Raw genomic sequence first — 27965 nt, 5'->3', positions numbered from 1 at the left:
TGACATGGCAACACAGACACAAAGCCCCAGTCCTTATTGCTGGTGGTGCTTTCCTCCTGTTCCCTTAAAATGGGACAGTGAACTATAATAATGATTTTGTTTGATGTATTTTTAATGTATGTTCTAAAGGATCTTGTCTGATAAACTATCATGAGAAACGGACCTTCCATAGCATTTCCTAATACAGCACATGGTTTTGATCTATAAAGTAAACCACAATAAGAAAACCACGTGTTAACAGCGTGGGAACACCAAGAAGAGAGACCTTTCTTACTGTGTTTTGAACACGATGAGATTTCTAGATAGTTTTGCACCACTGATGTCTCTTTCATCAGTGAGATCGATCCCAGAACTTGGTCAGAATAACAAAAGCAACTTGAACCAAGAAAAATTAGAAAATGGAGGGGGGCAGGGAACTGAGATAAGCTGGTAAGCTTTACGGATATTTCATAGGTTTCTGTGAGAGGATACTGTCACGATGGAGTGGTTTGAGACTGAAATGCACATGTATCCCACAAATCTCAGAGGAGACACCTAAGTGGCAGGAGTTCTACTTCACAGAGTTATGACAAACACTGGATTACACTAAGGATCCAGATATTCAGATGCAGACAGAAATGCTCGCAGTACGCACAATACCTAAATGAAGCACTGCTCTGGTCTTGAGTAATGCTGTCATCCTGCCAGCATCTTCACTGGTGCCAACAGAACTTCTCAAGTGAGAGTTTCCTGCAGGAAGGAGGACTCTTAATAATGAAAAGCAATACCTGGGAGTGCAGGAGATGAGAGTGCTCTGTGACTGCTTGGGTGGCATGGAGAAGAGGAAAGGGGAACTAATCTGCTGGTTCATGCCACAAGAGCCAGGCAGTGTCACACAAGACCAGGAAACGGCAAGTTCAAAACAAGCCAAGGAGATGCTCTGTCATACCACGTCCCATTAAACACAAACTCCTTGCTGCAAGAGTGGATGCTTGAACTCTGAGTGCATTCAAAAGCATTAGACTGTTTCAAATAAAAGCCTGCCTAGTGCAAAAATAACATCGCTGGCTTAAGTCATCCTTCAACCTCCAAATCACTGAGGAAAAAGGGAAGAGTATTTTGGAGAACTATCACTGTGTGAGCAATCTGATTTTATGCTCTTCCCTAGGCACGCGCTACTGAAGGCAGGAGAAAAGGACTTGACAGACCTAAATGACTCGGTAGGCTTGTTTTTATCTTTTCTCCTAAACTGTGAAAACAAGTTACAGCTCAAAATTTAAAGATAGGGAAGAAAGGGATATAAAGAAAATATAGTCAGTGACGGCCAAGACAGCGCCAGCTAGAGCTTCCTCTTCAAGGGCACTCCTGATGCCAGCGGTGACAGGTAATATTCTTGTGACACTATAAACCCTTACAGTCACAGAAAAGCTAAAAGTACTTCCTAAATACACATACACAAAATATAATCAAATTATGCAAGTACGTGGACCACAATATTTGCCACTGCTATTGAAGTGAACGAATTCAACAAGTTTCATGACAGTCAATGGAAGTATCTCAATGTAAGCACGCGCTTACATTTATTAAGGCATTTAAAATAAGGTGTGTGCTCAAGAGCTGTTATTTGTACTGAGAAGTGGGCTTAAAGCATTTTCCTGAGCTAGGACTTTGCTGCATTGATAGTCAGCTATGCAACTGGAGAAAAGAGGAGTAAAACCTAAAATAGATGCATGCGCACACAAAAATGCAGAAGGAGCGTTTCTTTTTATGTCTGTCTGCTAAGCTTAGTGGGCTTTCTTGGCTAAGTCTGAGCTAAATATTACTGAAAATAGCATAGTACTGTAGTTATTTCAAAGCACTGTCTGTATTTGTTCTGTGCACTGGGTGGGCAGGAAGCTTCATTTCATAAATCACTTTCAACGAGACAGTAGGCTATAAAAAGGGAGGGTTTTTTCCCTTTAGTGTTTTTAGTTCTGAAAGTTCTGAAGTGGCACAGCCTACATACTGGGAAAAGTTCAAAAAAAAATGTTTCTCACTGCTCCACAGACCTTCTCTCACACACACACGAGACCCAAGGAGACGCCGGTCAGGCACCCCTATGCTTGCAGGTTGCCCAGGTCACGCTGCTTAGACTGGGCTAAAACATTTGTCAGCAAAACTACTAAAGCATCTTCTCATTCCCAGCCGCATGCAAAGCCCTCTGCAAGCAGTTTCACAGAGTGTTGCCAGCCTAGGGAACCCATCTGGTGGGATAATTGCCCAGAAAAGAAAATGGGTTAGTTTTCAGGGGAGTCTCCGGTACACTTTTGGGTACAGTTGGGCAGGGATGTGCTGCAGGATGGAACAGAAGGAGGAAGGGTGTGAGGAAGAGGGGAGGAGTAAGCAGGTGGAAGAGCTTACTTAATCCAGTGATTCTGCTTAGAAGATACTTGTTAAAACTTTGTTAGATTGAGCTTTACACTCAAAAAGGAGCCAACTGCAGATTATGTTGCTCCCTGTGGTAGATATTAGGAAAAACAGGATAGGAGAGATACAGGGAGTCATCTGCCCTCAGCAAGGAAAAAGCTGCTGTCTGGTTTGACTCACTGAATCAACTTTTCCCACTTAGATTACAAAAAATGGACTTCTGCAGACCAGCACCTAAAATGTGCCCTGCAATTTTGGCACTGGCTGGACCTGGGCTTTTAAAATACTACAGAGGAGTAAATGTCACTGGGTGAGTGGTTTTTATCTGACTTGGTTGTTTCTCCCAGTGTCAGAGAAACTTGCACAAGCAGGGTTTAGGAAGCATGTTCACACCTGCTAAATATCATGCACTGAACATAATGTAGGAATAGTCCTCCCAAATCATCTGCTCCAGTCTCCATTTCAGACTGTCCCCAGTACTGAAGGCCTCAATAAAACACAACCAGCAATTTTACCACCTCTTTCCCTGAGCTGCCCTCCCAGCTCTTGGCACTCCACAGCTTCGCAGCTTCCTGAGCTAACAGTTGCACGCAACTGGCTTGCTGCCTGCAAACCTGCTCCCTCGTAGGCTACCTCACACCTTCCACCTCTGCAATGAGCCCCTGTGCCAGGTCAGCCTGATCCACTGTCTGATGTGGAAGAGCCACTGCAGCTCTGCTCTGCATTCAAAATGCTTAGAAATGCTTTCCTCAGCTACAGTTTCTGTCTCCACTCTTGCAGTTCTGGGATGAAAACAGTTGCAAAGGCTATAGTCTGATCAGGGTTAACCTATTTTTTTTCTTTTTTTTCTAGAAAAGAACAGATTGTTCTGGGTTTGGTAGAAGAAAGTGTGCAAAGGGCTCTGGGAAAAATAGCAGCAAACATGTAATGATTTGTTTTAAAAGCAGCAGCCACCATTCTTTTTACGCTACAAACCCAGCCTATGAAAGCATAAAATATGGTTGCTTAAAATAGTTGAAAACACTCCTCCAGCAGGAACCAGCCTGATGGACTGAATCCATACCCAGTGTTAGTTCTGATACTACCCATATATGAGAAGGAAATCTAATTAAAATTTGAATCTGAGGCTACATCGAATTAACTTTCTGAATCACATGTAGGATTGCCTTTTAAAACCACTGCAGGTTGAAAGATTTGCTTCAATCCAAATACCAATTTTTAGCACAGTTTTAGATGGGAATTTTGGAACTGGTAAGCAAGACAATCCAAAATATTGTCTCTCTTGCACTTGGGAACACCAAATTTGCAGGTAGTCATTTGTATATACCATTTTGTGGACATCAGAACAGAAGCAGTAGCCAAACATCTAACTTAAATTCTTTTCAGTTGCGCTGATACAAGTAGAAATTTCTGCTGTTGCCAGCTGACACTACTCCAGCATGTGAGATAACTTGCAGAGAGTTTATGATGGTGGAGTTCATGGCAGATTATGGCCCTTCAAGTTTAGATTAGCATTCCACATTATGCATCAGAGGAATAATTCTTAAAAAAAAAACCAACCCCAACCAATACTAGGAACTCCAAAGCTTTTCTTAACGCATGGTGGTACTCCCTGACCGGAGCCAGTATTTCAGTGGTTCTCCACTGTGGTTCAGATTTCACTCCGTTGTATTAATTGATACTGCCTTAGAAGAGAACATCAAATGCTGGGAAAGCGCCTTTTATAGGCGGATTAAATATTTTAATTTTCCATGGTAATTATTAAGATGAATCATTAAACTAAGGCTGCCAGCTGCGCTCTGTTAGACTGCAGTCTCCCAGGTTCAACATTCTCGAGCTGCTTTTAGCTCAGTAAATTTGTCATTGGATTTCCATGAATTTGCTGAGTGTTGAAGTTTGCTTTTAAATTCTCTTGCAATCACACAAACCACACAATAAGACTAACCATTGTAATTTGATTTAAAGAAAAAGAGCTATCTGGAAACTAGTTCTAGTGCTGCTATATTGGCTAAGTTCATTGTGGCTCATTTTGTACCACTTTGATCAGAAATAAAATAAAATCTTTGAAAATTAAAGCCAGAAAAAGCTTCCCCAAACCAAGACTCTGAAATGTAAAAGTATTGGTTCAAGCTGAGTGACAAATGGCTGAAGTTCTCTGTTTTCTGCAATGGTGCAAACAGTTAGTTCAAGAGCGTTGTTGTTATTGCTACATATTTAAAGCCGATTTTTATATATATATATATAAAATATTTCAAAAAAAGAGCACTCTGCATGTCAGACAACATTTCAGCTCTATCTTTTAGTTGTGGATTTCAGGCCCCAAAGGAATAGATGCAAGACTGTAGATAAATAGTACTTTGTACAGTAAGCATATGCCATAATCTTGATGAGTGGGGTACATATAGCCATTTTTTCACTACTCTCCCTGACAATATGGTAAAAAAAATAATGGATTTACAGTTTGAATTTCCATGCATCTGTAAAGTCAGACATTCATTGCACCCTACAAAGCTGTCATGTTTCAAGATGTGGATATGCTATGCTGTATTCTGTTTGAACTCAGGCTGGCTGTAACCCTTCTCTTAAAATCACCAGTACCTGAAAAATGTTGCAGTCTGGAAAATGTACATGTTTTATCTTTGACATGTTATGTGGGACTTCATCAGAATTAGCGTGAATAGCACAAACTTGACTAAAGACTTTTAAAATAGTACCTCTGAAAGTTGTCTGCTGAGCCAGTCTCGCAAGGCATGTCGATCTGGGATGGTGCTTCTCAAACGTTCTCGAGCAGCAGCTTTTGCCAGCCAAATTACCTGCATTTAAAAAATAAAAAATAAATCTAAGAGCTGACGCTGAGGGAGCTGTAAATCCCCTCCTGTCCCTGGCTCACCAGCAGCAATAGTAACTGTAATACGTACATTTTTAGTAAGAGACCCTCTAGGCCGGGATGCTGTTGAGAGCTATTGCAGTGCATCCCACATTGGGGTAAACAAAGAGGAACTTGCTGTTAGGGCTTAGCCCAGACACTTGTTGGAGACACTAATTAAAGCTGGAAAACTGCAGACAGATACAAACCAAGCAAGTGAAGGAACGAGGCAACTGGACCTTGCAAAGAACTAGTGTGTGAGGTGAAGCTGGGGACCCAGCTGAAGGATGCCACGGGATCGCAGGGCAAGGTACCAGGAGAGACCAAGCTCTGAACACTGAAGTGTGCAGCGAGAGAAGTTCCACCCGGGAAACGTGATTTGAGTCCCTCAACAGGATAAAACATCTTCTGGCAGGGAAAGGACAATAGGATTACAGCTCCTCTCACACATTCTCTGCTCAGGAAGGCCATAAGGAAGCCGTCTTCTTTTTTATGAGGAACTATGAAATGATGCTGCGGAAGCAATTTAAGGAGAGAAGTTCCTGGGATGGGGCTTCAGGAAAGACACCACCTCTCCCATGCGGACTCCAAAGGAATTGTGTTTGCAAGCTGTGCGCTGAGCCTTCCCTCTGGCTTAGCTGGGTGGAAGAAGATGACCAGTCTGAACACACAGTAAAAGGAGATGCAATGTCTTACGGTCCGTAGTGTGTTCTAGGCAATGTTGATTAAACAAGGCAGACAGAAAGGTGACATGGCTGGCTGGAGTGTCTCGGTCAGCTTTAAATCTGTATTTTAGAGCTAGTTTTTCCAGTGCCTCAGAATTTTTGGAAGCATTTTCTATGCTTGATATAATTTTCCCACTGAAAGTAATCAGGACCTAAAAAGGTAAGAGAAAGGGCCTCTTAAATCATCTATATATTTCATTCTGCAAATGCAGGACTGGTCTATAACTGCACCTCTCAAGTCCATTGCCCATTTTCCTTGTTTTAGAACCTGCTGAGCCAACATCCTGCTCTTGACGTATAGCCCAGCATTTCCTACATCTCAGGAAGACCTAAAACTTCCCAAGAAACACCCCAAAAAACTTCCATTTTAATTTCAACCCAGTTTAAGTTACTGAGTAGCTAGATATAATTAATGCAATAATACCTCTCTCCCTAAAAGATGACATCCTCCAGGCATCCCTAATCACTGATATCTTCCCAACAGGAGGATCCTAGTCCAAGATACATATTTACACATTAACACATGTCCCTGCTGAAAATAAATTTCATTAACCAAGATTTTCAGAACCACCTCTGGGACTTGGGGATCACTTCTAGCTAACTTCTAGTGGGACTTGGGAGCCAAATCCTTCAGCTTGGGGAAAAAATCTCCATCTTAGTGTTTACTCCTTTTTCTTTTTTTTTTTCTTTTCTTTTTTTTTAATTTGTACTGAACTGAATGACCAACAAGCTTTAGTGTGTTTCACAACTTAGCTTGGTCATGCTGTTCATTTTTCGATGAGCTAAAGGATCACCATTTCTTTCTTCTGTGGCGTAGCACTATTTTAAGTAGGACTAAGTGCTCATTAGGATGAGTAGATGATAACCTAGCTGCCTGCTTACATTTTCTCACAATACAAAACAACACAGTAGCAATCTATTTGTTGTATTTCCTGCTCGAACACATGGAGCCGTTTTGGAAAGAGTTAAAGCGAGCTGGAAGCTGCTGATTCTGCTCTGGGCTACAACAGCTTATGAAAGGAGGACGACAGAGACCAGAGCAGAAAAGAAAGGAAAAAGGACAGGGAGGTGATGGAGAGATGGAAGAGCTGTGAGGCAACACATTCTGTAAACTGTTTCCTTCTGCGCCTTGCTGGAAGGTATAATCAGTCATCTGCTGCTCGTTTTTGTGTGTATGGTGTGTGTGTTTTTTTAACTTCCATTGCAATCCCCAAAGACTACCCTCCTGGTTTTACTTTTTTTGGTGGTGAATAGTGTATGTTTGTGTAAGGGGTGTCAGGGGACTGAAATTGTGATACCAACTAGCAATTTGGGTGTGTGGGTGAAAATTAACTGTTGTAGTTGGTTATTTTATGGGCCCAAAATATGGCTGTTAAAAACCCCAACATTCACCATATGAGCTTTCTGTATCCAGACCATAAAATGTCTGGGATACATAGACGGGATCCAAGCCGACTTCCTGCCATGAAATTGTGCTTCACTAATGATCACTCCAGCCTGTTTTCTAAACTTGGAGACCTCTTGTTTTCCCCAGAGGATATTATATTGTTTGTCTTTGGGGGAAAAGTGTTTGTGTGCTACAATTATGAAGTTTATAGAACTTAAAAATTCACCTGAAATGGGACTACTACTTTACACATGGTTCAGCTTGGGTACAACAAGAAAAAAACCTACATTTGAAAGCTGCAAAAAATCACAAAGGTAAGGGATCATTTAAAAAGCTAGTTGTCTATCAAAAACTATATTTAAACTCAATGCTGGAAGTTCTTTTCTAGGTGGGGTTCTCTCACACCCCCTCGCCCCCAATTCTTTTCTCAAGTGCAACATTTCCCTCGCATCCCCAAACACTGCTTTTTCTAATCACATTTTTAAATAGAATATATGCTATTTTTAATATTAGGACAAGTTTTGATACTGCTCTGAACTGTTCAGTGAGCATCTGTAGAGAGGCTTCTGACACTGTGTCTCCGCTGTCTGATGTCTTGCAACACAAAGATCCCAGTTTAGACTACTAATGCTCTAGGTAAAAAGATTTTATTAAAAAAAAAAAAAAAGACATTAAATTGAGATGTGATGGAAAGAATGTGCATTTACAATGTTCACTGAGAGAGGGGGTTTTATGTTTCATCATCACCCTGGTTAGGACTGCTAACCTTTGAGCTGCCTTTGAAGAAAAGAATCATTTTGAGGTACATATGCCTGGGTGACTGTGGAAGGCTAATAATAAAGATGGATTTGAAAGAGGATAATTAGCCTCATCATCAGGGAAATACGCAGGTACCTCAAAGATGTCATTACCAGTGTTTTAGGTGCTACCTAAAAGCTAACCAATCTTGTCATCCTTTTGCTTAATCAGAATATTTTTCTAGGAGGAGAAGTAAACATGGCTCATATTTGGACTTCGGCTTAATGGGGGTTTTGAGGATCAAAGCTGGGATTTTTGGATTTCTTTAGGCACACTAGGCATGCCGAATATTGCAATGCAGAGCAGTCCACATGGGTGACAGCAGTCACAGTGCATGAACTGCAAGAAGGAAAAACTCTTCTTAATCCTGTTCACATATTTAAATGTTGCTATTTGAATTGCATTGACTCGCATGTGGGAGTGTGATTGTCAGCCTCACGCATGAGCCTCTGTAAAACACAGTCCTGTTTAAGATAGTTCCCTGCTTCCCAGGGCACATACACTTGAGGCATAAAAATGTTTACCAGCAACATATAATTCAGAGGCAGTTTAGATGGGATTTTTAATTTGGTCACTCCCTCTGCTGGAAGCTTTTTGCCTAGGTTTTATTCAGATGGTGATCACATTACCAAGTAATTAATCAATCCTCATAGGTGTTTTTTTAATAACCTCTTTTAAACAGACAAACAAACCCACATGTAACTGTATTTTTGTAGCTTCCAGAGTGCAAGCTGTGCACGGCTGGCCGAGCTGTATGTGCAATGAAACACACAGCATAATTGCCACACAGGCTGTCATGACTCTCCTAATACATAGTCACCGAGGCAGTGAAAGATGGTCCATGCGAGTCAAGAGAAGTTTGAGGGCATGCTTTCTCTACAAGAGTCTTTAAAACAGCACCTTATTTTTAGCTTCCCAGTGTCTGGTTTGGGGCCACACACTGTCAGGATGCTAATCCAGTTTACTAATGGGATTTTTTAAAGCTAACTCCCACATCCTTTTAAGTATTGTTTCATAAGAACCTGAAAATTGAGAAAAGGGCATTGCAGGATATATCCCAATAGGTTTCAGCTTAAGGAGCAGAGGTGATGCGATCACTATGAATTTCAGTAACCTATTCAGCTTTCATTGCATAAACCCAGCAGATTAAAAGTATTGCTTTGAAGGCTTTACAGTGCACGCATAACATTTAGTTTGGAGATGGCTCTGGTAAACGGTAAAAGCCTAGACAAAGGGTAAGCAAATGTAATTCCAGCATATTCTGCTGAGGAAGATTAATAAAACGCAGCAATAACAAAAAGCTCAATGAATGGTCAAGATATACCTCAGTAAATATAATTAATTCCTAGCTTCATTAAACGTAATCTCAGTAGCAGTGCGAGGTTGATGCAAGAACTTTTTTCTGCCTTACTCTGCTATTAAAATGGAAAGACTGGGATAATTCACAAAAAGTTTTGATGGGAAGTGATTTATTTCCATTAATTCAAATCCTCGTCAATAGCGAAACTATTCAATCAAAACACAGCATTTCTGCTTTCGTGATGCGTTTAATTTTTTTTTTCCTTTGGTGGCTCTCACTACAACACTACCCATGCTCAGAAATTGCACGTCTTGAGCACCACAAGCTTTTCTTAGCTAGGTTTGGTTAAGCAAGGACTGTGTTTAAGCCAGGAGCCAGCCTCTGTTTAACATGGGCATGCATTCCAAACTCTCTTGTTTTCGGATTGCCAATGGAAATTTTCATCCTTCCTGTCTGGGTTTTCTTCTGAGCTGCCTGTCACAACTCTTACAAGATGGAGCAGTTTTCAAGTGGCTGGTGAAAGTCTCTGTTTTCCCTCTGTCTCTCTCCATTTCTTCTACTGCTACGCTGCCACTCACTCTTTGATCTGCTGGCATCATTACCTGGGAGAGGTTTTACCAAAAGCCTGGGTCATCTAATCAGACAGCAACAGTCAGGCTCTAACTTCTTCTAGGAATGGGCTCTCTGGGTCAAGAAACCTTCTCTTGGTGAAGATACACTGGGATCAACCACTCAGCTCAGTCCCATCTTGAATTTTGCATCATTTTGGAATGCCACCCTCTTGGAGGGATCAGAGTCTTGTATGAAATCAGCCCTTTATGTGCCCCGATGTTAAATGTAATGCAGATAGCCCGAAGTTTGAAATTAGCAGTAATTCAAGTAAAAACCCTAGGCTTTGTTGTGCAATAACATCAGGGGTCGCTACAGAAACCTGTAATCTGTGAAGTTTACACTGTGTGTCACAGGCTTATATCTTGCCTGGGTCCGAGGACACTGCAAATATTAGAGTTTCACAGAAGAAACAAGGGATTCTCACTTTTCTATTTAACACAGCATGTAACATGGTGTGGAAAAACTGGTAAGAAAAGGTAAATCTGTGCCTGGCTATGCTCCCACTACTTTCAGTTGAGAAAAATCTCAGAAATTAGGAGTATAGGATAAGTGTTTCTAATCAACTAAGTGAGAACCATTAGACATCTGAAATTAAAATGCAAACTCCCAAGCTGAACATTGAGGTGTTCATCAGAGAGGGTTAGGGAAAAGAAAGACTGAACATCTTGAAAAACAGGAAACATTAAGGCAGCACAGCTATTTTAAATGATGTCTAGCAAAAAAGATGATGGCATTTTTAAAAGCTGTTGAATTGATATTTTTGATTGTAGCATCCAATAACCCAAAAGTTTGGAAAGTTTCTGAGAAAAATTTGAATCCACTTAATTCTTCTTGATAGCCATGGGAAACTGCATCCCTGGCATGCTGTCCTCAAAGATGTTTGCTCATATATAGCTACAAGAGTAGGTGGTTAAAGGTGATTGAACAGCATAGGATTTTCCAATTACACCACGATTACAGCAACATCCCAGCCAAATAACTTGATGAATCAGTGTGAAAAATGACAAGGTCAAGTCCAGGCCTGCTGTGCAGGTGGAGCCCTGCTGTGTGCTGACATCAAGCAGGAATTCAGCTGCTTCACAGGCTGGTGTGTTGCATATTTAGTAGCTGCAAAATATATGCAAGTTTTATGTTACGACACTTGAAAACACCACCTGTACTACTTCATCCTGACTACTGTAGCTTTAAAAAAAGCCACGCGAGCTTTAAATGAACAGAGGAAAAGCCCTAAGTAAAACATGACACGAGGCATAGTAGCATCGGATACCTCAAAATGATGTGCTAAGTCAGACAGACAAATAGCAGAAGGTGATAACCTCATGTAGCTGTCAGTCAAACCGACCAAGGTAATCTATGCAAGTGTCATGTGAAGTCTTCAAATTTCTCTTGGGAGTCCAAAGTTGATTTCTCGACCGACAAGGGTATAAAATGCTGCACGCTGTTTCACTGTCTGGGTTGAAGAACGTTGCCTGAGAGCATGTGGTGTGTTCAAACATAATTCCCCCGTCCTTGCCCCTGAAATCGTGGTGTTCTCACACAGGAAATAAAGCAGCAACCTGTGGGCTCTGCCACATAAACAAAATTTTCAAGGTTCCCTCAGCTTTTATGATCTAGCACTACCTGTTGCTAACAAAAAAAATAAATCAAAATCTAAAGAAAATATAATTTCTTAAGACATTTGTTTCTGCCTCCTGGTTATCCACATCCATGCCACAGCCCCCCACTTCCCCCCCAGCTCACAGCACCCAGATCGTATATGGACGTAAAACTCAGCTAACACTGCCAATCACATCCAGCCTTTCAACTTCCAAAAAGTTATAGAATAAAGATGTTTCAGGGTTGGTGTTTTGTTTGGTTTGGTTTTTTAGTTGTTTTTTTTTCTTCTCCAATTTGTTGAGAACCCCAAACTGAAAAAGTAGCAAAGAGGAATTGTGAACTATCAATCAGGCCTAAACTTGTCTGTAAATCCGAGTAAAATGAATTATGTAGACCCTTTTTTTTTCTTCTTCAGTGAAATGAACTCTCCAGGCTGCTGTGGATTTTCGTATGTACTTCCTCAATTATAAGAGTTTTCAGGGTCCCTCATCTGTTCCCAGCTACATCCTGTAATTTCCAGTGCTGGTTGCTGCACTCTAAATCTGGTCAGCACAACTCACATGTACTTATCAGTGACTCATCCACATATTTGAAGATCTTAAGAATGAATCACATCTACGTGTTTGCTGAATTCCTTCTGCTGCCTGTGAAGGAAGGCTCACACTGATGGACTGTAGAACAGAGCTCAAGACAAGAGAGACTTTGATGTTTAGGGACTTTATATGAGTCTGCACTCTCGGAAGAGAGGATTTAAATCAGTTTATTAAATCATGCTGACTTTGTTGTCGAGCTCAGGCAGTGACACCTTAACAAAATGCATCCTTCAATTTTTCAGGCAGTTACTGAACATGAGGTATAATTAAAATGTTTGGGTTTGAATCTGGCATTTAAAATATGTTGTTGCTGCTGTTAGAATAGCTTTCTGTCAAATCAGATCAGAGAAGGAAGTGTCACTCAGCACAACAGGCCACAGTCTGTGCATATAAATTGTCTCAAATCTTCCCTTTCAAATGTCAGCTGACAAACCAAAATGAGAATAGGCTATGCAGCATAAATATCAGTTATACATTAAAGACTTAACACAGGGCTCCTGTCTACTAATGTCTGAGAGCTCCAAATGCAGAGAAACCACACAAAGTTAATGATAATTGATATCATGTGGTCTTTATCAAAGCTTCCTCAAGAAAAGCAGCTTAAGGGAAAATCCGTAAATGTGTGTCTTGACCACAGTCTACCAATCTTCTTCCGCATTGGAGCCTTTAACTAATTTGTTGGTTTAATTGCTGAGGCACAGGAAAGTTTGCAAGAGTGATAATTGTGTATTCTTTGATTGCTGATCATTACATCAAGTGGTCTTTATGAATTAAAAATAAGCCCCGAGTGTGATATGCGAACCTGGGAAGTCAGTCTGTGCCTAAATCTGGAAGTATAAGCCTACTCCTCCTGGCTGACAGCACAAAGTAAAAAAGCAAAGCAACAGCAAAGTTCCAAAAACCTGAAATAGCTGTGACAGTTAACTGCAGCCTACAAAAATTTGGGATTCAAAGTGGGTCAAGCAAGATCAATGAGACTGCGGGCTCTCATTTGAGGGGGGTTTAGAGGCTTGTTAGGTAACTTCTAATGTGCCACATACTTATATCTTTAATTGGAGGGGGGTAGTATAGCCTACTGCACCGTTCTGAACTAGCGCCGGAGGAATTACCAGAAGGTCAAACGGAAGAGAGAGGCAGGGGGAGGAGGAAGTGGTAATTGAAGAGACAAGAGATGATTGTGAAAGTACTTGGAGGAGTCTGTGTGTCTGGCGAGATGCAACGGGCCAAGCTACAAACAGGAGGCAAGGCACTTACTGGAACAACCTCTTTCCTCACTTCCCTCGCAGCCTAGAGCAATGCCACCGCTAACTGTCCCCAGCAGCTGCCGAAGCAACAAAGCGCAGTGGTGCCTCATTAACTGCAGTATCTGTCCCACTGCAACGACCAGAAATATCAGCCATACGTACTCACAATGATCAAGCGCGTAACTACAGATGCCTCAGCTGAAACACCTTCGTTTTCCAGAGATTAGCTGAAAGGACATGATGACAACAAAAACATGTAGTCAATAGTTGAATGGCCTTCTGTTCTGGCTCAGTTTACAGTAGGTCTTCTCTGTCCTTTCTACTGTTTATAAACCAGAGTATCTTAGAAATGTTTGCATCGTCCTGCAATAAAGCTTGGTCAGAGCTTACCTAGGAAACAGGCCTTCAGTCACCAGCATAGCTTTTCACACCCGTGATAAACTAAACACAGCCTGAAAGGTAAATTCAGAGGAAATGTTCTAAGCAAACTGACAAAAAGTGACCTACTTTTTTTTTTTTTTTAATATCCTATCAAGAAGATAAGAAGTTGACAAGCAGTGCTGGATGGCACTATGGACATAATGGAAGAGTTTGGAGCAGAACCTGAAACAAATATGGGAAAGAGGGACTGGGAATGCATGGATCAGGCCTTGTGTCACAGACAAAGTGCAAAAATGTCAAAGATTGCACGAGAAAACGGGCGAAAGAAGAATTTGGGCAGTAAAGTTACAGATGAAGTGTCTGAGCCCAAGAGACATCAAGAGAGAAAAGGCAGCATTTACAGTGCTGTAGGATGACACAAGGAATAAGAGAAATCACGAGTCTGATGATTACAGTTCATTAGAGCAAAGAATAATGAATCAGAGTAGCATGGATCAAGAAAGGGGTTTGAAAGATGAGACAGCACACACCTGAACACACGTGACACATGACTGAATCAGTTATGCGGAGAGACAGAGCGAGTCAGGTACTGATGGGTGCCTTACGAAGACACTATTTTTATTTCAGATGCTGAATATCCAGTCTGCCTGACTGGGATTGAAGTGTTTGCCTAAGAGGAAACCTGGCATGTTCTCGCCCCAGTTTTACAGCAACCCTTATTACACATTTCTTGCATTTCAAAGGATTTTCTTGCAGATTAAATGGAGTCAATAGTTTCAGCAGTTCCACTAACCATTGTTTACTAGTGTTACCTTATACCTGAAAAAGGTTCTTTATAACCTTCCAAGCCGTATTTTTAAATTATCACAATCTCCAGACTGTGTATTTAAAATACTTAATCTACTCTTTGGAATTTCTCCTCAGATCTCCATGCACCACCTTGGTCTTATACATACACCACCCCACCCTCACCCCCCCAGAGAAGCTATTCTGACATGCAACAGTAAATTTGAGATGCAAAAGCTATACAGGGAGAGAGAATGCAGAATTCCTTATGCAGCACACCAAAATTTGATTTGCAACTTTTAGTTATTTGAAAGCTTCAAGAAACCAACAGCATTACAGCTTGAACCCCTATACTGTTTGGATTTTTTTCCTTCCTATAGATAAAGAGGATGGAATACATAAGCAAAAAAAAAAGGGTTTGTTACTTAAACTTTCTGATAGGTGCTTTAAGAGCAGTTTCAGTTTTCAAAAAGAACATACATTTATAATTAATATATCACCTGTTTTTAATGAGGATTTTTTTGTGTAACATGTACCTTCAATACAGCTACAATATATCTTTATAATGCATACCATTTGCCAAGACAGACATTACAATCATAAGGAAAGTATCTTAAGGTGTTTGTGTGGTATTTTTAGAGTTATATTGTAAAATGCAAAGCCACAACAATATATCATTATAATTTAAAGGCCAGAAAATTCAATATTAAGTACTTTCTTCTGCAACTGCTCCGAGATTGATATTCTGCTGCATAAAAGTACAGACAGTATTTCAGCTAATGGGTTTTTAAAGTGTGCACTGAACCTTAAAACACTTACAGACATACCAGCTTTTTGCTCGGGATCCATTCCACTCTGCAGTGCCATCACTCACGGGCAAAAAATATTGGCAGACTAAGACCAAACTTGGAGATCTTGACCAGAACTTGGAAACCTGGTTACAAAGAGAAAAAGGAAAAAAATCCCCAAACATATATACTGGCACTGAACGGTTGGTCCACAGTCACCCTCTTTGCGACACTCCTTATTTCATAGTATTCTATCATATCCTCCCAAGTGTTTTTCCAGGCTGATGAGTCCTCCTCTTTAGTCATTGCTCACACTGAAGTCACACCAGACCTCTGATTATCCCATCAACCTTCTCTGGGCCTTTTCCAGTTGCCCACATCCTTTCAGGAATGAGGGCACCAGAACCACACAGGCTGCTCTAAACTGACCTACAACAGATTCATACTGTTACTGTCATCTCCACTCCTGACGGATGATTTCCTCCTTCGACTGCTACTGCACTCAGCCAGTGTTTTCACGGCACTGTTAATAACCGAGGTAGAGTCAGCTTAAAGTTCTAAGAGGAAAGAATGAGAGGACTTCCCCCACCCTCTCGTGTACCACCACTTCTGCTGCTTTGTATGTCTTCTCATGTGAGTCATTTAGTCTCAATGTCCCTTTGCAGCCCATTGTAATTGGTGCTCAACCCTATTACCCTGCAAAGCTTGGTATCATCAACAAACCTCGTCACCATATGGTTCTCCCACTCATTTCTCAGTATAACGAGCATTGGACAAATCCTTGCCAACCTGCTGGTGATCCCTCTCCTTTCTGAAGGCTGGTTACTAACTCCTGCTTATTTTTTCCTGTCTTTTAATTAATTACATACCATGTAAATACCTTCCCTCTCATCCCACAGTGCCTTTAATTGCCAAACATTTTTTCAAAACCTGTATTAACTGGGAGTCGGGACACACACAGCAATAGGGTTCTCTCAAAGAACTCAAAAAATGTGAGACTTAACTTGCTTTCACAGACACCCCACCAGCTCCTCCCAGATATGTGATGTTTATCAAAGCATCAGCTAAGTCTGGTCTAGAGGACAGTCCCTCCTTATTTGCCCAGTTCTTATGTCAGGCTTCCCAGCCTGCGGTTCCCTGTAGCACTGCTTTCCCTGTTCTAAGGCTAGGTGCCCCTACATCACATCTTTGGAGCTGACAGAAAGACAAAGCTACTTTTAAATGACCATTTTGTAAAAAAATTATTTCCACTTTTGAAGCCGAGCCCAACAACAGATCGAGGGACATTTGCTGCACGTACAAGGAAACTGAATTAACCTACATTATACTTGCTGCTAACTGGTTTGTTACACCCCAATATCATTCAAGGTTTCTAATACTGGAAAGGCTTCAGAATTTTGCAAGCAAGTCCATTCCTCTCCTCCCTCTCCTACTCTGATGCCATTTGTGGATCTCCAATAGGATGGAGACTTTTTCTTTCTGGCCCCAGGACCCGTACTATTATAAAACTGTAAGTATTGTCTTTTCCCTTTCCTTCCTTTCTATTTAAAGGCACCATCTTTCTTCTTCCTTTATCCTCCCTCCCCTCCTCCCCGCTGGCAATTTGTTAAAGATCCTGGTTAGACCTTTGTTGTTTTACTGTGGAACAGGCTATCAATACCATCTGTTGATAACAGGACACAGGGGCTGGAAGTATTTTGTTTTGGTATTTTTGATGTTCAAGTTGAGCCTCATCGGCTCCTGGGAAGCAAAGATCTGGATGTTGGCTTCACATCTTGTCTATACACAGCCCAGAAACCTATTAGAGGGAGACGATGTGACTGCTTCTCCCAAATCCATTCGAATCTGTCTGAGAGCAACAGGATCACAGCTGGTGGGGAGATTTCTTAGGGCCTCACAAGTTTCATGCTGGGTCCAAATAACTCTTTCAAATGTAATGGTGGGTAATAATCCAAGTAGTGTTAAGTGTAACAGCACTTACACCCAATGTAAGAACCGCCTCACAAATAGTTTATGTGCAAACTGACTTGCCCTGACTTTATTTCAATGGTTAACTTTATTCAATATACTAACAAAATCATCTGAGCAGAGACACGAGAAAGGCTGCTAACGACAGTCAGCAATTTAAGATAATAAAGACTGATGAGAATTGTTGAAGGACCCTATAAGACTGAAAAGCTGGGCAGTAAAATGTCAGATCACATTCAACATTGATACATGTGAAACGATGCAATTCTGCATACACAGAAATAGTGAGTGCTGAGCCGATTGTTACCAAATCTTGATGTTATAGTCAAGAGGTCCACAAAAACATCATCTCAGTGTTCCTTAGAGGTCAAAAAGCAATTCAAACACTAGGAACTAATAGGAAGGAAACAGCAAACAAATCCAAGAATATCATTATGCTGCCAAATCCATGGTTTACCCACAATCTCAATGCTCTGGTCTCCTCATCTCAAGAAAGGCTGTAACAGATAGGGCCGGGGGGGCGGGCGGGGGGTGTAAGTCAGAGCAGTCTTCTAAAAAATACAGAACAGCTCCTGGACAAGGCAGGACAGTGTAGACTGAGACTCTTCAGTTTGGAAAAGAAACTCTGCCAGTCATCCTGCAAGAGCCCACCGAGAGCACAACAACAAGACGAAGCTGTGCTTGAACCCATCTAGTAGGAAACAAACTGGAATGCGAGCGTTAATCTAAGCTATAGCAAACCATGCACCATTACCCTCTGGTTTAAGCCAGCTAACACTTCCATGTTTGGTTTTGTGTTTTTTTTAATATGCTCCATAGTTGTTTAGTGATGTGGGTCATACTCGTTCTTTTGCAGAAACAGAGGAAGGCCGGCTTATGATCCTCACACGAGTGGTTTCTTTCTTTTCAGTTTCTATTGTACAATGTAAAAATTCTTCTCCATTGTAATTCCCTGGCAGGACATGGCCAGACCCAGATGCCCTGAACCTTGGCAGAGCAAGCGGCAAGAAATGTGGAGGTAAGATGGGGACCACCTCAGTCTCTCTTAATACAGGTCTCTTACAACTTGGAGGCAAAAGCACAGAGCAGATTACATTCTATAGCAGCTCTCAGCTTTTCCTCATTTCTTTGGCTTTAAATAGCTCTGCCGCCTGTCTGCTCACCTAAGACAGCCTGTCTGACAAGGCAAGATCGATCATCTCAGCCTGCTTTACACGAGGGGCCCCACTGCAGATGACAAGCTCTACGTCGGATACTGAATGCCCGTAGCCCATAATCTCTGCAGGGGCAGACACACCTAACCACGGACCTGCTGGTTTAGGAGGCCGTACAAAATTAGTTATGAAGTTAGCCCTCCACTACTCCTTTAATGCAGAGTTTGATCTACCTGGCACTGCAGTTTAGCATGGAGAAGGCTTCACAAGAGGCAGAATTTGAGCAAGAGCATTTTCCATGTGTTAGAAGCTTTTTAATCACTAGTAGGCATGGCTCCATGTTCCTCGCCAACCAAACCACTAGTTACGTGCAAAGCATGCTTCCGACGCTCTGCAGTGGGTGTCCATAAAGACTGCAATACCACAATCTTGTTTACCTCATCCTTAAATGAATTTGGTTACCTGAGCCTGCTAACAAGGCCTGACTCGAGGACTCTGCATTTGCAACCTTCTAAATGGACCTGATTTAAATTGATAGTCAATGGAAGAAATTAATCGTTAATGATATCCCTACATCTAAAATCGAACACAGACTGATAGGCTCCCTATTTCAATAAGCTTATGCCATCATGAGATGGCAAACAGGGCTGTAAATGCGTGTCAATGTAAGTTAAAAGAGAAAAGTAAATTATATGGTTTAGCTTATGTACCTACCAGGGCAAAACTGAAATGCTTTTCATGCTGTCTTGCCTGCTCTGTGGAGATGAACATCCTCATCCCCCATATAAAACACGCTCTTGATACAACAAATATAATGGGGTCCTAATACAAAAGAGGATGAGCTGAACATATAGCCCCCCTCCCCGTATTCCTGCAGATTAAAAACCAGTTGAAAATCCTGATGACCTACTACCATACTCAAAGAGCAAATATTTTCCCCATATCTCCCATCGTTTTCTACAAGCGACGTGCTCTCTGTCACAGATAGGATAAACTTAGTGGGCTGGATGCCAAGCACATGCAGCAAGATAAAGAATTAGCTCAGGCATAGCCAGCACTTGAATTTCCAAAGGTGTTTAAATTGAAACAATATGTAGCAGGAATCAGGTTTTCTTAACAGTATTTAAAAAAACCCACAGCCAACCAAACCAAAAGCTCACAGCAAATACATGCATGTTTGATTTTTATCTTGCTGCCCCTCACAAAACTGCCATAAAAATTTAGTTTTCCCCCCACCAAGCCAAATCCACTTTAAATGAACTCCTGCTTCCTGTTTTGTACCCAAATACTGATATGACATTGTTTCTGGAAAGAAACAGTCCCATCCGTCTTTTACATTAAATTGATTAATTGTTTTTCCATTTGTTTTCTTTGTGATGTTCCTCCAAACACTCCACAAATTATCTAGCCCTTAGAAAGCCAGAAGTTGTTTGGGTTTTTTTTTTTCCCTCTCCTCTTTAAACTTGAATGCAGCTTGAGAGACTTAAGATCTCACATTAGTTTTAACTGCTTCACTGTAGACCTGCTGGCACCAATGACAGAAAGGGAGGGCTCCGACATGCCACGATGATGCGCTCCTTTCAGTGGCCAACAAAGAGCCAAAGGCGACCCCTATTATTAGTGCTAGTGAGACTAGATTTACCATATTATTAATCATTAAAGTCTGACTCAAAATTCAGACTGGCTTGTACTTACTCCATGGGTCAGGGAGCTTTACCAGAGCTCATTAACTGTGCTGGGCTACTCATTTACTCTTTCTGCAACAACCTTTTTCCTAATGTATGAGAGGAAAAATGAAATACAGGTGATTTTTCTGTTTGAGGGGTGTTTGCTGCTTGATCTCAACAAATAGAAGCTGCAGGAGTATTTTGCTTGTCAAGAGGACAGTAATTCTTCAAATCCCTCTAAAGAGATAATGAGTGGCAGTGTAATGCTTTTGATCTGTCATAATTATAAAATAAAAGAGAACGGATGCAAAGCTCGTGCCATGGGAAGGTCACTCACTTTTAAACGTCTAGGATTCCCTCCGTGGCTAATCCCAGCCTGTCCCAAACATGGGCTATTTTTAGGCGCAATCGTGGGTCCGTTATACATCCTGTCACTATAAAATGAGTGCCTTACTGGTGATTCTCCTGTAGGGCAGCTAATAAGTAGGTAGGAAAATGATGTCTCTGTGCTTTTGACTTGCATGCTATTGCAAGGAAGGACAGCAGGAACGTCTCCTCTCTGGCGTCAAACAGTCCCCCTGCAGCATACATGCAATTTAAATTATTACAAGGCAATGTTACAAGTATGAACCCTGGCACAAAATAAAGTAATTACATTTAATTAGGCAGCCAAAAAAGTGATGGCCTGAGACTCACTGCCTTAGATGTAGCCTTTTGTTGACTTAACACAGGACAGGTAATGAATGAAACTTCAAAGTGTAAGCAACTAAATTGCTACTTAATTAGTGGAGCCCTAGTCAAAAACACAGCAAAACAAAAAAACAAACCCTCAATTTTCTTTTGTCAAAGGAATTTAGACAAAGATCCCACATCTCAGAGAGACCCTGAAATTAAGGATTATTCTATTAAGTACGTGTTTGTGTTCAAAGTTTCTCTTTTTGTTAATGCAGAGCTCCTGAGAGGTGCTAGATTGGCAGTCCTGGAGCCTGACATTGCCCAAAAGGGAACTCGGTGCAAACAAGCTACTAGCTCACAAATCTCACTTGCCTGCTAAATATCAAGTACACATATTTAATCCTTTGAGTACTCCGATCTGCTGGTAGACCCGCACCAAGCAGCCTACCACAGTGAGACAGCTTTCAAAGTCAGAAACGATGGAAGATAATAGAAAAAGGAAAGTAGGTATAGTAACACTACATTTTTATGTACAACCTCTCTCAGTTTTGCTCTTTCATATCCAGGATTGCACAGTTTGCCAGAGCCCTCTCTGGAAGCCTCCTCTGCTTCCAAAGCATCCTGCTGCTTTATCATACAATTAAATGTGAAAACCAAAAGTGGGTCTGAATAGCATAATGAGTTACGCTAGGCTGTCATCTTTTATTCTAATTTCAATCAGAGACGAAAACAAGCTATTTATTGTTCTCATCCTATTCCTCACACGCTTACATCAGACCGTAAGTCTCTACTCCCGAGAGGTGCTCAGCGTGGACTGGGAGCCTTTATTTCATCTGTCTGCCTACAACCATGTATTTACTGGTGAGAACAGCTGGAAGGTAATATAACATCTATTGCAAAGATTTCTACCTGGCTCAGGTTTTCCCTCTTCAGTGCAACAAACCCTTCATCCCCTGACAATTTTGCCCGTTTTTAGCTCCACTTCCCGCCCCACTTTGCCTGTCTCTCACATCTTTCCTTTTATTTCTCCTCTCACTCTCATCTTTCCCTCCTGCTTGTTGTTTATCTCTCCAGAGCCAGACTTTTCATCCCCATCTCATGTGCTGCTTCATACTCTCCACTGCAGACTTCGTAGCTGAGGTTAGAAGCAGCGCAGGGAAAGGTGGTGGTGGTGGGTGATCAAAATATGCAACTACACCCTCCTAAATCCTTTATTTCAGGAGTTTTAGAGGACTAAAATAGTACTTTATATTTTTTTTGGAGGAAGGGAACTGTATTGTCATGTCCTGTCCCGTCCATGCCCCCATCAAACAACAAAAACTACAAACAAATAAAAAGGGCAAAGTTTTGCTAGAGGACTTCTCATTACCTGTCCGATTCCACATCTCATAACTCTGGGAGCCACTAGTTCTGGAGCAGTAGCACCGTATCCAGGAATTATTAAACACCAGCTTGTCCCAGTTGCATCCCAGAGCTCTTTTTATTTTGTGGGGTATAAGGAGACTGTTCTGATGTACTACAACTATTCACTCTTTAAGCTAGGCTTTAAGTAAGCAGATACATTTGCCCCAGTGCAAGCTGTGCTTTCCATATACAGATTGAAAACAGTCAAGAAACCTCGGTACTTGCATTTTTTGCACTGTTTTTCACAGTATTTCATACAGCTGCACATGTAGCAAAATTCAGGTGGTTCTGATCAATCCCTTCAGTGAACTGAGAGAGGTAGTTTCCACACAGTTGAATTTTGGTAGTGTTTTTTTTTTCTTTTAAGGGGGAGTTTTCTGTCTCCTCACCTGTCCCCTGGACAAAATACAGTATTCCCCCCCCCCCCCCAGTTTTTCCCCTTTCTTGACATGAGATACAGAAACAAACAGCATATGAGCCTATATGCTTCGCAATTCCTTGAGAGCAGCAGAGTGCTGCTAGGCAGAATACATCACAAAATACACTGACGCTTTGAGATTTTATCCAGTCAACGAAACTGTTTTCTCAAGAGCCTGCATAACTCAGGAGTCTGAACCATGTTTTGAAAAGTGATTTAGAGACTCAGGGCCAGAACCAGTTCTCTTACTTCAAAGCTCAAGTCCCTTTGTTAGCTGGCTTTGCAGGAGAGCAAGCTGGCGAACACACAAGTTGCGTGTGTGCACACTGCTGTGCAGAGTGGCTTGTGCCGATGCAGGTCACCCACGTCCTTGGCCATGGCATGCACCTCCCACTGAGATGCTACTGCAGTCCAAAAAAAGCGGCACCATCACCTGCATCATTTTACCAATACTATTCCCTTGTCACACACTGACAGCTCTCAGGGGAAGGCAGGCAGGGCAGCCGCATCCACTCTCCAATAAGCAATGCAGCAGGCTACAGCAAAACAGCCTGGCAACTAGCATCCTTCAGTTCCCAGTAGGTGATGCGACGACACAACAGTAGATCCTGCTTGCAAGTGACAGGAAGACAAAACTAGGAAGGAAAAAAAGTCTTAGAGCCAGAGACCTAGAACTGCTAGCAACTCAAACGTGCGTGTTCCATCATGTGGAGAAGCCACTGTGGATGTCCCAAACAATACTCAGTGGCTGCCTGATGACGACAGCCAGCCCAGCGAGGACTCAAGCCTACAAGTGAAGTGAACCTTCACATCTATAATCCTGAGCCTATGCTTTACTAATTAGATTGCAGTATTATGGGAGCTGCTGCTCAATCCTCTGGGAGCTCTGCTCTGAAACTAGAGAGCTTTGCTTATCTAGCAGTTGTTATTAGAGAACTGTGGGCTCTGATTCCGGCAATGTCCAATATGCAACCTCAGAATAAGCACCCAAAAGCACCTGGGATGGGGCAAAGCTCAGATCCACTCTGTTTCCCACAGCCAGCTTTAAACAGCTCCCCATACATCACCCTGTGGTGCCCTGCTCTCTCCACCGGCTGTACTGGGAGCCAAGACCTCACACTTCGCTGCCTAAAACCATCACACTGAGGCCGGGGGCTTAATTCCGAACATACAGAGCTTTTGACACACCAAGACTGGGTATTCCATCAGAGTTTGGGGTCCTGCAAACAAAGTCCAACCAGAAAGACTGGGACATATTCAGAGGAAAATCTCTGTGCCCCTCTACCTGAAATTTAGCTGTTTCATTGAGAAGCACGGTGTGCTGGAAGCAAACTCGGCAAGCTGGGAAGCAGTTCCAGGAAAGCTTTACTCGGTTCATTGGTTCACGTAGGGACACCAGAGGAAAATGCACATTGCAGGACCTCACAGTTAGATAATATGATGCACTTAAAGCAAACCTTGCATAGAGTTGGCACAGTTCTCTTATTGTGCGAATCAAACTTACACATAAGAAATACTTCCAGCTAAGTACAAGGGTCTAGTCCATATTCAACTCTCAGCTGCCCAGCTAACCCTTTCACTTTACTATTTATGTGAGTTCAATGATTTAACAAGTTTTCAGTTATTTTGACTGAAATGATCTTGAACTATCTCCTTTCCTAATATCCACACCAACTGCTCCTGCTTTAATACAGTGTGCTACTGTCCCCTTCTCCACTGTTTCCTACGCTAATATCCAATGAGACAACAGCATTTGTGTCCAAAACCACACCACACCCCCCCAACAGTTTGCTTTTTTGCTGGAGATGGTAACTTTTGAAGGACGCACCTCCTTCCTTCTCCACCTCTCACCGAAACGCTGAATGTAGACATTGCTTTCTGCAGGGGTGATGTAAAGATCAAAACTTGACAGGCACATGTGGTTTTCAGTAGAAAGCGCAGCAGCACTGAATCTGCTCTACAAAGATATAAAACATGTATCTACAGAAAGCAATATTGTATGTTCAGTGGCCTTGTTCCCATCACTAGGCACAGCACTATGGAGGACGCTCGACTTACAGCTTTATCTATTAGTATACCCTTTTACCAATAAAAGCAGCAATTCTGAGATAATTCAAGTGTTTCACCAAAATCAGTAGGACTATCTTGTGGTCCTCTGCATTCTTCCTTTTCAGGACAGTGTCAGAAAAAGACTGAAGTGTAAAATAGAAGGGAAGAAAAGAAGAAAATCAACAGAATTTCACCAACTTTTGAAACAGATAAGCAAGTGCCAGAGGGACACTAAAAGCAAGCATGGGCCAGCTGAAACTGGATTTAAATTAGATTCCTCATATCTTTCAACAATATACAGAAATGGTTCTTTTAATTATTTAAGATGCATTGTGAAGTGCTATTTGAAGTTTTGTTTTCCAGATATGATTAAAATGCAAATGGAGGGAGAACGCGTGCACACTGCTGCTGCTACAAATCTGTGTTCACTAAGGAGCATTTTCCTTGCAAAAGGAGCTAAGAGGTTGGAGCGGTCTGGCCCTTTTTCCCCAGAGTTAGCAATAGAAATACCTATGCTTGGACAGTGCACATTAATGCACCAGCAGAGCTGTGACATGTTAGAGATTAAGAAATATTCAGAAAATGCAACAAAGAATATGTTTGATGACTTGTGCTTTTCAGTGTCTAGCTAGTGTCAAAACCTGTACGTCTCGAGGAAATCAGTACGTCACCACCTCACCATCTTTCCAATGGCATGCAGCCATAGGCTTTTCTCTAAGCTGTTGAGTGACTGCATTTACTATCACATTTACAAATAATTACAGACTAGTTGCACAGCTATACCATTGTTTTGTCTAAAAATAGACTGAAATATTAATGGTAGCATATCAGAAATCCTTAGTGAAAGCATACATACACAAATCAAAAACTCTCTTTCAAATCCATTAATAATCCCCTCTCAAATCTGTGTGCAAACTACAGAAGTACTTCATGTATCTTATCTCTTCAGGCTACTGTTACATCAAAGTATTCCTGACTGCACATCCATTATATTTCTGTCACCTTTCTTGATAAAAATCTTGTTTTGCAAGGCAATACCTTTTAGAACTAAATACATACAAATGCCAAGTTCCCAGGCTGCTCTCCTGAAGATGCGGAGAGCTTGAAGACATCCATAATCTCTCAGAATAGTCATCATATCTGATTAGTGACAGATAAATCTGAAGCCCTTTTAGCAGAACCAGTCCTGAGCTTTCCAACAGCATGGGACAGAAATTACTTTGGGTGCTTAGGGGAGGAAGGCTCAGGGACATCCTTCCTGCCCTGGGATAGAAATTTGAGAGAGGACTGAAGAGGCAGACACCCTTCGCTACGGGACTTCCATGGGCCGAGCATAGAGCCATTGGATTCTTTTCATATTAACAAATTTTCTCCTCCCTTAGTCAGCTCCTGCGGTTGTGACATCTTACGTGCCTGGAGGCATCTGTTGGATTAAAGGAAATAAAGATGTAATCACCCTTTGCTGAATAACCTGAAGAACACTAATCCCAAGACAAGACAGAACAAACCCCCGCATTCATACTTCCCAGTTTCTGCTTCCTCTTCTCCCCAGGGCATTCATCGTGCAGAGGAGCCTTACGCCTGCAGAAGTCCAGCCTTTTCTGCATAATTCATGGCTCATTTTCTGAACAACAGCAATTTTACAGCTCAGTTTCCCTTTTCCTAACCTTGCTCAGGCTGCTCATCATTTTCCATTACTTGGCTAAGGCTTTCTGGCATTTGTCTCAACTTCCCATGCAGCTCCCTGTTGGATACCAGACATATCAGCCTCATGACCTTCTCCCCTCCCGGAGGTGCCACTGCACATTACTTCTTCCCTATCAACAAACCTGGCCAGGCTCACTTTCACACATTTCTGCTAGTCCGCGGCCTCGAGCGGTTTACTCTGACAGCCTCCCACCATCAGCCTCTCTTCCTGGTACCCACAGAGCATTAAAAACCATGACAACATGTGCACAAAGGTCATGAAAGAAAAGCAATTGCCTGAATAGGAGATAGCACGCACAGGTCATTTGCAAGCAGATCCCAAATGCAAATGAGATCATCTCCAAATCTTGTACAATGTATGCATAAATCAAAGGCTATCTTCTTTTTGTAATACCATGCCTTTGGCTTAAAAGAAGCTAAAGCTTGTCAGAAAAATATTCTAATATAACTGAAGTTGTGGTTCCTGAAGGCCATCATAAACACAGTTATTCTAGAGCACAGCAAGATAGTTCATTCACTGTCCCATAAATTTCATTATTAAGTTGAACAATTATATGTACATTTTTTGAAGCATTCAGCTGAATCATCTGTATGCATGCACAGTCCCAGCAGCCAGGCAGTAAAAGTTTCTACAATAGTGCTTATAGATATTTTGATGAAAGCTTCTAACTTGCTTTATTTTTTAATGCTTTAACAGAGGTAATAATGTTGTTGGTTATTGTAAAGAAACATAAAAACCATGCTTGCTCTTAGCTATTTATAAAAGCACTACAAGATGGGGGAAAAGACTAGTAGTCTTTGAGTGCCGCCATGATAAATGGACGTACGGATACAGGGTCTAATTTAATCACATATGGTACAGCTAGAGGAAAAAAAATGCCTATTTTTGGTGTTTACTGAAAATGTCTGAGGGGGAAATCCAGTTCAATAGGATCCTATATGCAGCTTTAATGAACAGATATACAATTTAAGTTAGAGGGATTTCAGCTGATCAAAATTCACTGCACAGCACTTCAGGGTGGCAGTAAAAGAACTGCTTTGCTCACATTAATTACAGCATTATAAAGAATGTTTTTGTCTTCTACTACAAGATTGTTCTGTGGGAAGAAGAGATTTGCAGCCAGGGAAGAGTTCAACTGCGTTAACAGCAACACCAGTTACAGCCTACGTATAACGTACAAGCAAAAACTAATTCCTTTCACAACTGTCAGCAAGTGTTAAGCCAGCTTTGTGCTTTGGGGAGAAGACAGACTCAGATCACGTCAAGGACATGAGCAGCCCTCCTTGAAGCACCTCAGGGAGACATCCTGCCAACAAACACAGAGCCACTGCAGTGCCTGACTCTCATTTGCCAATACAGCCACGCTGCTGAAGGTGGATCAATGCCATCAGGGATGGATCCATGTCTATCAGGAACAGGAAAAAGATTTTATATGAAGCTGTCTTCAATAAAAATGACAAA

The 27965-nt window shown here is 41.7% G+C and overlaps 2 long non-coding RNA genes across 7 annotated transcripts in view; one reads left to right on the top strand and one right to left on the bottom strand.

Moving 5' to 3' along the window:
• Positions 1 to 15880, bottom strand: part of LOC142602664 (uncharacterized) — a 19634-nt gene extending 3754 nt beyond the window's left edge. Inside the window, exons 1-5 of one of the 6 annotated variants that reach the window (XR_012836429.1) lie at positions 15501 to 15880; positions 13897 to 13958; positions 13673 to 13733; positions 6401 to 6467; positions 5100 to 5198 (exon numbers count right to left, since the gene is read on the bottom strand). This is a non-coding gene — a long non-coding RNA (uncharacterized LOC142602664). Of the gene's footprint in view, positions 1 to 5099; positions 5199 to 6400; positions 6468 to 13668; positions 13734 to 13896; positions 13959 to 15500 lie in introns of all 6 variants that reach the window. The other 5 variants (XR_012836428.1, XR_012836425.1, XR_012836430.1 and 2 more) reach the window with 5 other exon arrangements.
• Positions 1038 to 27965, top strand: LOC142602665 (uncharacterized). The gene is made up of 4 exons (XR_012836431.1): positions 1038 to 1199; positions 16830 to 16971; positions 18389 to 18447; positions 27595 to 27965. It is a non-coding gene; the product is annotated as an uncharacterized LOC142602665 (long non-coding RNA).

Source organism: Balearica regulorum, chromosome 7 (genome assembly GCF_011004875.1).
Source record: "Balearica regulorum gibbericeps isolate bBalReg1 chromosome 7, bBalReg1.pri, whole genome shotgun sequence".
Taxonomy (NCBI): domain Eukaryota; kingdom Metazoa; phylum Chordata; class Aves; order Gruiformes; family Gruidae; genus Balearica; species Balearica regulorum.
This window is presented reverse-complemented; position numbering and strand designations above follow the sequence as displayed.